A 9,655-nucleotide genomic window follows, 5' to 3' on the forward strand; every position below is an offset into this window, starting at 1 on the left:
CCGGTTTGTTCTTGGGCTAGTCAATGAAGCTCTTGGGAGTTCAAGAATATGATGGAAGACAGTACTGCACAGCGTTCCTCCCCAGCCTCCAGCTCTTATGTTCTATCTAACTCCTCCTCTTCTTAAATGTTCCATGGGCCATTATTGGGGCTATTATAGATGTCCCATTTAGGGCTGAACATTTGGTAACCACTTATTCTTAATACTTGGGCCAGTTATGCATCCTTGAAGTAACTACTTCCTATTGGAAAAGAAACTCCTCTGACCAAGACTGAGAGCAGCACTAATATACGGGTATAAATGTGACTAAGGCAGTTTGATATGTCTACTCAGGAACCTGATAGCGGTGGGTTCTCCCTTAAGGTCTATGACCTCTTAGCCATGGACAAATGCGTAGTACCAGGCATGAAGTCCTTCTTGTCTAGTGATCTTCACATCTAAGCAGAAAGTACTTGTCTAGCCCCATAACAGGCATGCCAATATTTCACCAGCGGACACACACCTTGCCTGGTAGAGTTTTTTTTTTTTTATAGTAGCAGGTAGGGTCTGCTGCTGAGTAGACCCTGGATGGTTTTTCTCCCCCAGCAGCAGACACAGCACCTTCTGGCTCTGTGAAATCTAGTCAATAGGGAGGAAGCTTCCAGTTCCAGCTTGAGCAGCAGGTCTGAAATTTGATTTCCACGTGCAGCCCAGGCTGTTTTCATTGTTCAATTTTTTTTTAGGAATAAAACTTCAAACTTTCTTGATTGTCTAATTTACCCAGTCGTCTCTTGTCTCAGGCAAATCATGAGATGAGGGGTAAACCGTCAGAGCGAGAGTGCCTGGTGCTTACCGCAGTACAGCTTTAATAGCATTTAAATCTCACAACCACCATAGAAGGTAGGCATTTCATTATGCACATGACATAGAATAGAAACTGAGGCATAGGGTTAAAGTACATTATCCACTCTCCATAGCTAAAACCTTCTAGCGTTGCAGTTGAGATTTGTTCTCTAAGATACAGGGTCTGGGCTGGGGACTTCGTACTTAAGAGTGATATCTGTTCCCAGCACCCAGTTCAGGCAGTTGGTAACCACCTGCAGTTTCAGCTTTAGGGGGTCTGAATCCCCTTTTGGCCTCTAAAGGTACCCGCTGGCTGGTGGCATGTGCATACACATACATAGACATATAATTAAAAACAATAATCTTAGCTGGGCGGTGGTGGCGCACGCCTGGGCGGTGGTGGCGCACGCCTTTAATCCTAGCACTTGGGAGGCAGAGGCAGGCGGATCTCCGTGAGTTCGAGGCCAGCCTGGTCTACAAGAGCTAGTTCCAGGACAGGAACCAAAAGCTACGGAGAAACCCTGTCTCGAAAAACCAAAAAAAGAAATCTTAAAATGTGGGCTAAGAGGTCCCTTACCACACTGTGGTTTCTAACCAGCTGTCCATGGTAGGGCTCAGCTCAGTGGTAGAACACATGTACAGCATGTACAAGGCCCTGGGAAGGGAGGAAGGGAGGGTGGGAAGGTGAAAGGGAGGAGGGAAAAAGGGAAGAACTCCTGCCTTCTCATGACCACTGCTCCCTGGGCTGAAGTTTCTGATTATATTCATCTTGGCCTGCATATAAAGATCCTGATTAAGAGCATTGTCTCAGCCACTGGAGATGCTATCAATGGTTCCTCTTGACCAGTCTCTAATTCAGAAGGTTTGGTCCTAACTATCCTGTGAGAATTCCACTAAGCTTAATTTCCCGGTCCATAAGCTGTAAAGTGTGGTTCCTTTGGGGGGTGGGATTCATTTACAGACTCACAGGAGGGATGTCTCATGAATAAGTTGCTCCTTTTCTTTGTCAGTTTATGTCCCTATCTTTGGGGATGCATGGCTGTCTTAAATATCTGCAAAGAAAAGAAACTGGACCCAATGTTAGTGGCATACTCCCCTCCCCCAATACTTTAGCCATTTTTTTGTAGTATAGAAATCTTTATAATCCTAGCAGAATGATTTCTTGTGTGGTACCCTATTCAGAATGACATTATTAATATTAAAATATTAAATATTGTGACTCTCAAAAGGCTGTGTTTTGATCACACATCCACACTTTAACTGTGGCAAAACACTTCAAGATCCCTTCCAAATGTTGATGTAACCTTATAGTCATCTACCTACTCAGATACGGGTCACACAGGCTGACATTTAAAAAGATGCAACTCAACTAATTCTCCTGCCGTCTTTGGTATCAGTTACAAGGCAGCAACAATTTTCTGCCTCTGATGAATGCCCACTAGCAGGTATTCCAAGTAAATGATAATCCTTCCTTCCTTTTCTGCTGGGATATGAGGCCAACCTGCCATGAATTTTTAGACACGGGCTGGCATGGCTGAATTCATGAGTTCACATGGCCTCCACTGAGCCAGAGAGAGGTTCCACCCTTCAGCCAACAGGCAGGAGATTTATGGAGAGGCTGGGCTTGCTGCAACACCTCAGACTAGTGGAAGAGTGTGATGTGAGGTCATGGAGCATGAGGGCCAGCCATGGACACCAATTCATTGCTAATAAATAATCCTGCATGGCTTGGATACCTCTGTTCCCTCCATCCCCGGTTTCCCTATCTATGCAATGAACGACTTGAAGTAGTTGCCTAACGCCTCTTCTAGGTATTAATTTTCTGTGGTGCAGTGGCTTGCAATGATGAGCACAGGTGACGTTTACGGAGAGATCCCTCTTAAATACTTCATGTAGAATTAATACCAATTCATACGTTATTACTTTTCTTAGTGGCTTCTTGTTTCTCTTTAGAAGGAAAAGGGAAAGTGAACATAAGAATTTGTAAGTCTTTCTGTTCATAAAGCTTTAGCAACAACTTTCTGCCTCTGATGAATGCACAGTAGGTGTGTTTCTGGGTAAATATGCTGATGAGTGCACAGTAGGCATGTTTCTAGGTAAATATGCTGATGAGCACAGAGTAGGTGTGTTTCTGGGTAAATATGCTGATGAGCGCACAGTAGGTTTATTGATGGGTAAATATGCTTGTAAGCGCACAGTAGGTGCGCTACTGGGTAAATAGGAACCTCTCCTCAGGAAAAGTCTTGGTGGTGTAAGAAAATAACAAAATACAGAATTATTCTCCACTTGCTGGCATGGGCACCGGAGCTAGATTTTTGCTGTTTATAAGCTCTAGTTGATATAAAAGGTAATAATTGGATTTTCTGTATTTTACAACAAAGAAACAGATTTCAGAGATGTAAAGCCACCGCTGATGCCTAAACACATAAAGCAGGAGGAGAAATCGGTGGGGCCTGAGACTCAATGTAAGCCTTTAAGAGTATTGGAGCAGAGGGACACAGAAGCCAGTGTGTCCGAATATATGCAGTTGCTGTCCTGTTTTCTGGACAGAGGCTCCCTTTACAAGTGTGGGGATGAGGCAGAGCACGCACCGCTTCCCAGAGGCCAGGCAGGCAGCAGGGTGTCCATCTCTAAGTGGTTCACCTGCTCCCTAGACACTTGTCTTCATCTGACTTTGTGAGCTTGTGGACCTGAGCTTCACAGTTCTCCACTAATGGCCAAGTTTCTTTAACTTTTATATTAGTTTCTCGGGCTTGCCCAACTGGGTGGGAGGCTTTGAGTAGCAGGGATCTATTCTCTTATAGCCGTGGAGTCTAGATTGTAAAAATCAAGTGTGGCCGTGCTCCCTCCAAAGTCTCTTGGGGGAGAGTCTTAACTTGCTTTTTCCGGTCTCTGCTGGCTCCAGATGTCCTTTGAGGTTGGGTGGCCCTAGTCTCTGCCTCTCTGTATATTTGAGACTCAGCTCTCTCTGCCTGTCTCTTTAAAAGGACACCTGTTGTCGTTGCATTTAGGTCCTAAATATAGGATGATTTTTATCTTGGCTTTCTTTTAACCTCAGCAAAGACTATTTTCCAAATAAGGTTATGTTTACAGTTGGTGGGATAGGACATTGTCTTTTTGTATCCATTATTTGATTTTCCGTAGTTCTGGATGCTACTGGGGCTAAAGAAATCATTGAGTGTTGGATGGCATAGATGGGAGTAAGAGGGGCACAGGGAAGAACCATGTGTGGGGACAGGGGGCGGAAGGGGGATGTGCGAGAGGACAATCATCTTCAGCTATAGGCATGTATCAAGTATCTCCTCTGGGAAATCCTAGAGGACACGTCAGATGTCTGTGCCAGTACTCGGTCATAACGAAGGCAGAAACACCTTTTTTGATAACAACACAGCAAGTCCGGAATGCAAAGCCTTCTGGGACCGTGGGAACACTACATTGGTGACAGTTGGCAGGAGACTGGGATGGAGTGAATGGTGGATGGCGAAATGGCTTCAAGTCCAAAACATAGCCAGCAAAGGCTAGAAACATGGACTCTAGTAGGGCATGCCAAATATGTATTTATTCAGTGATAATGTCTATCGTTCATGGTGATTAGGAGGCACCATGAATTGAGTGCCTATTTAGAGGGGCTGGCCCATATGATTTTATTAACATTATCATGTTTACTTTTCAAAGTGCCCATGAAGTGGACTAATACCCTTTGGGGAATAATTTAGGGTCAAGTTTAACAACTCACTTCAAGTTTTGAAATCTGTCTGAGGTGAGGCTGCTATTCAAATTCTGTATTATATAGAGCTACTATTTCAATTTTGGGTTATATGAGTTTAGAGCCCATTATGGGTTGGAGATAAAGTTTTCTCCAACATCCCAAAGATTTGTGTGTTGAATGTTTGGTCTCCATTGTGTGAAGCTGTTGTGAGGTCATTGAACCATGAGAGCTCTAACATTGTCAATGACCTAATCTGCCCTGGTTTGGTTGGTTTCTGGTTGCTCTGATAAATGCCATGACCAAAAACAGCTCATGGAAGAAGTGGTTTATTTCATCTTACAGCCTACAGTCCAACATATAAGGGAAATCAAGGCAGGAAGTCAGTGTAGGAATCTGGATGCAGGAGCTGAAGCAAAGGCCGCAGAGGGATGATGCCTACTGGCTTGCTCCTCCTGCTCATATTCAACTTTCTCTCTTATACCCCCAGGACTATCTGGCAAGGGGTGGTACCACCCTTAGTGAGCTTCTCATATCAACCATTCATCAAGCAATATCCTCGCGAACTTGCACATAGGCCGGTCTGGTAGAGGAATTACTTCAGTTGACCCTTTTCCCCAGATGACCCTTACTTTTGTCAAGTTGACAAAATTAACTAATCAGTGTGGAACAGGTTCCCAGCTGAGTGGGTGTCAGGCAGCAGAAACAAGCAGGGAGAAGAAGGCTGCTGAATGACTGAGAAGTTCATAAAGAATCCATTTTGTCCTTGGTTCCTGGCCACCTCCTCGGTGGCTCTGTTTCTCTATCTACCCTGAGGTCAGCCCCTTTCCTACACCACACCAGTCTATCATGGTGGGAGTTTTTCCTAGAGGCCCATAAGCAATAGAAACTGCTTACCAGGGACTGAAACTCCAAGGCTGAAGTTCAGAATAAATGTCTTCTTTTCGTTGTTTTGTTTTTTTTTTTCCTGTGCTGGATACAAGCGATCTGTGTGTGAAAACAGATGTGCATGTGAGCGTCCATCAGGGGACAGAAAGGGGTGAGGCACTTGGCCCTCTCGGCTGATAAGCTGGGTCGGAATAAGGGATGATCACGGCATCACGGCATGTTTCTCTGAGCCTCTAGAACCACCTCTGAGTCATTCCCTCTCCCCTGTAAAAAGTTAAGCCTTGTGTGAGTTCAGAGTATCTCTCAGAATGAACTTATTAGCACTTTTGCTGTATAAATAAGTATTTTAATTTTTGTGGTGCACATTAAAGCTGGTGGATGGGAGGCTGTCAGAATTCTTAATTGTCATGAAATATGCTGCTAATAATCGGTCTTATTAAATCTAAATGAAATGCCTGTGTGCAGCCCTGTTCCAGCATCTTCCTCCACTTGCTGCAGCCTTTAAAAAAAAATCTGAAACAGCAAGCAGTCATTCTAAATCACTATCAAATTAACTATTTATGTTCCCTTTCACCAGCATCATCTTGCCCTTCTTCCGCCTCTCTACCCCACTCTCCTCAAATCTTACATTTTATGGGGACGTGATTAGTGCCGGGGGCTGGGAGGGACACCCGTCTCACACTGAGAGAAGGCTCCAGTTGCTGAGCAGCATTTTGTCTGAAGCTCTGGGGTGGGTAAGGAAGGGTGACTTCTGTCCCTGAAAGAGCAGGCCAGGCAGACACTGGGAATCAGGGAAGGTTGGGGTACAGGGTAACATTTGATTTTCCTCTCTTGGCCGGAGGCCAGTGACAAGGTAGCAGCTCATCCCCGCTTCCTTCAGATGCTGTGTGGAGGAACCGGCTCGCAAGACCTTATCTTTGCTTTGCTTTCTGGAGGCCGAATGGGAATTTTCCAATGCAGAGGTCTGAGCTGACGGGAGCTGTAGTGGCAGATACAAGACAATGCTATTTCAAACTGTATTAGCAGAATGTCACCCGTGACCTTCTGAGGAAGTGGGGAAACTCAGAGGGGGCTCCTTCTCTGTATCAACCACCTACCCTCCATTGTTGGGGGGGGAGCGCGACAGCAAATTAAAATTAGACATTTACTAGAATAAAATCAATGGACTAAGAAGGCGCTATGCCATGGGCTCGCCCTTTCCCTTAGCTGTCCAGTCCCCACCTGAGATCATGCTGAGACTGAACCCGTCCGGGAGCACCACACTCCAGGCAGCTGAAAATGGGGCAGTTGTTCAGCGAGAGCCTTTGCTCCCCATCATTTGCCTACACGTTCTAGGCCTGAAGAAGAAGCCTGGCTGTCACTTCCCCATTCCTAATAGGGGTGGAGTTGAAGCTGAACCTCTGGCAGGGCTGTGAGACTCATGAGCATTGCTAACCCTCAGTGTAGTGGCCTCCAGGTGGCCCTTTTCCAGTGTAGAAAAGATGTCACCACCCAGCCCCCAGCACTGATCATTTCCCAGGAACGTGAGCAGGATTGAAGCAGAAGCCATGGAGGAGGGCTGCTTGCTGTCTCTCGCAAAGGCTCCTGCTCACAAGGCTTTCCCACACAGCTCAGGGATTGATGTTGCCCATAGCGGGATTGGCTCTCCTGCATCAGTTAACAGTGAAGGCAATCCCTCCATAGACAAGGTCGCTGGCAAACTGATCTGAGCAATCCCTCCACGGAGACTCCCTTCTCAGGTGAGTCAGCCTGTGTCAGGTTGGCAGGTAACTAGGACAAGTATCCGACCCTGGAAAAGGCTTTCCAGTGAGATGACTGAGCTGGGTTTGAATGCCTCACCCACCCGTGCTGACAAGTGAGCTGGGGTGAGTGAGATAACACTTCTGGAATTCAGGTTTCCCATCTTTGTGATGGGGTCAATGCTGATCCCTTGCAGGATTAAATAAGAACATGTATGTGACAGTCTTGACCTATTGTAGCTGCCAGTAATTTTATCTTTCTTTTTCTTTTCTTTTCTTTTTTTTTTTTTTTTAATCTCCCAGACATCCCATACAATCAATAGAGGGCCAAGACTCTGGTTTATTTGGCACCATGGAACGCTGCCACGACAGAAGCAGAGGTGTTTGGGCCTGTGCTTGGCGCCACTTTTTTTTTTTTTTTGTAAACTGAGTTGTCATTTAACCGGAACAAACTCATTGTGTCAACTTCAGCTATTTTTATACCAGGGAGAAACATGCCTGTCGGCTCAGCACCGAGCCCCATCTCCAGCTGGGAAGGAGTGTTTCTAAGCAGATAGGAGGCAAAACCCACGGATGTGCATGAGTTTGAAAGGGTCATGTGATTGGGGTTAGTTCTCTTATCTGATCTGAATCCAAGGTACCAGGAACCCAGAGAACACCTGTGCAACCCTTATTGGTAGCTAGCTTCCAAACGTCCCAAGTCCTGGTTCTTCAGATCTAGTGTCCTGGAAGGTCCCCACTCCACCTGTCCAAGAAGTCTCCTAGCAGAAGTTTCTTTGGGTCATTCATTTGTCAAACATTTATGTGCAAGTTCCCTTTCATGCTAAACCTTGGGGCATGACAATGACCAGTACAGCACTGAATAATGCACATGTCTGCAAAATATATTGATTTGCATCGAAATGATAGAAAAACCACATTGAAATGTGTACAAGAACCAAGCGACAAACAGAAACTGCTGCATGTCAACATATGCAGAAATGGGTCTACTGTCAAAATATGACCCTGTCAGGGAGAGAGTAAGGTTCTAGGGGAAATCAACTGTCCTGTGTGGTGACAGGATAGAACTGTATTGTGCTGTAGAGCAACTGGGTCTAAATCCTGACTTAGGAGTCTAGAGACAATAGGTTTTTTTTTTTTTTTTTTGTGCTTCGGTAACCCCCTGTTACCGAAAAGAGTGTTTTAGTCGTCAGTTGTGGCTTTGTTTAAAAAGTTAGCTTAGAGGAGAAAGGGTTTGTTTCAGCTCACAACTCTAGGTTACCATCCATTACTGTGGGTAAGTCCAGCAATGGAAGCTTGAGATAGTTGACTATGGCACAGCTACAGCCAAGAGCAGAGAGAAAATAAATGCATGACTCTTCACTTGCTTGCTCATGCTCTATTTCTCTACTTGTTCACAGTTTAGGACTCCCAGCCAAGGGGTTGGTGCTACCCACAGCGGGCTGCGTTTTTTCATATCCATTGGCTTAATTAAGACAGTCTTCCAATTAAGGTATGTCCACAGGTCATCCCAATGTAGACATTTTCTCATTGAGATTCTTTCACTAATTCTTGATTGTGTCCCATTGTCGATTAAAGCTATCAGAGTCTCACTGAGAAACCCTATCTTGAAAAACCACAAAACAAAACAAAAGAACTGGGTGGTGGTGCATGCCTTTAATCCTAACACTCAGAAGGCAGAGGCAGACGGATCTCTGTGAGTTGGAGGCCAGCCTGGTCTACAGAGCAAGTTTCGGGACAGGCTCCAAAGCTACACATGGAAACCCTGTCTTTAAAAAGCTAAATGGAATCTTCTAGTTCAAGACCTGATATACACCAGGGGTTTAGTGTTTGGAGGTTGGAAGTATTGGGAGAGGCTGCAGACAAGGCCAGAGGCTTCAAGGAAATCTTGAACCAGACCAGATGAGGCAGCCCTGCTTATGGCAGGTGGCTTTCCTATCATACAAGTTAAATTGAATGAAAAGTCTCCAGAGAGATTTCCATGTGAACTGACATTCTAGATCCTCTCCAGGGTATTTTAGTTGCTTTACTTGGCTTTCCACATTGTTTGTTTATTTGTGTGTGTGGTATATTGTACTGGGGATCCAATACCAGTCCTCGCACAGTCTAGGCAAGTGCCCTACTACTAACCCATACCTGCAGCCCTTTGGTTAACTTTGTTCCTCTTTTGCAATATGGTCTCATTAAATTGCCCAGGCTGGCCTTAAACTTTCCTTTTAGGCTGACCTTGAACTTGTGATGTCCTGCCTCAGCCTTTTAAGTAGTTGCACCATGAGATCTGGTTTAGGGTTTTTGTTAGCCGAGCATTAGTTTCATCTTTCCACTGCCAAGGGTAAGCTTTTGTTGTTGTTGTCCCGATCGCCCAATGGACAAAAGAATCAGGAAGTTTATGGTGGAAGTGAATTAATCAGGAAGCTTTGTCAACAGCATTTCTAACACATTCTCTCTCTCTCTCTCTCTCTCTCTCTCTCTCTCTCTCTCTCTCTCTCTCTCTCCCCCT

This window comes from Alexandromys fortis, unplaced genomic scaffold, assembly GCF_014885135.2.
Source record: "Alexandromys fortis isolate MF-2015 unplaced genomic scaffold, M_Fortis_MF-2015_v1.1 scaffold_22, whole genome shotgun sequence".
NCBI classification, from domain to species: domain Eukaryota; kingdom Metazoa; phylum Chordata; class Mammalia; order Rodentia; family Cricetidae; genus Alexandromys; species Alexandromys fortis.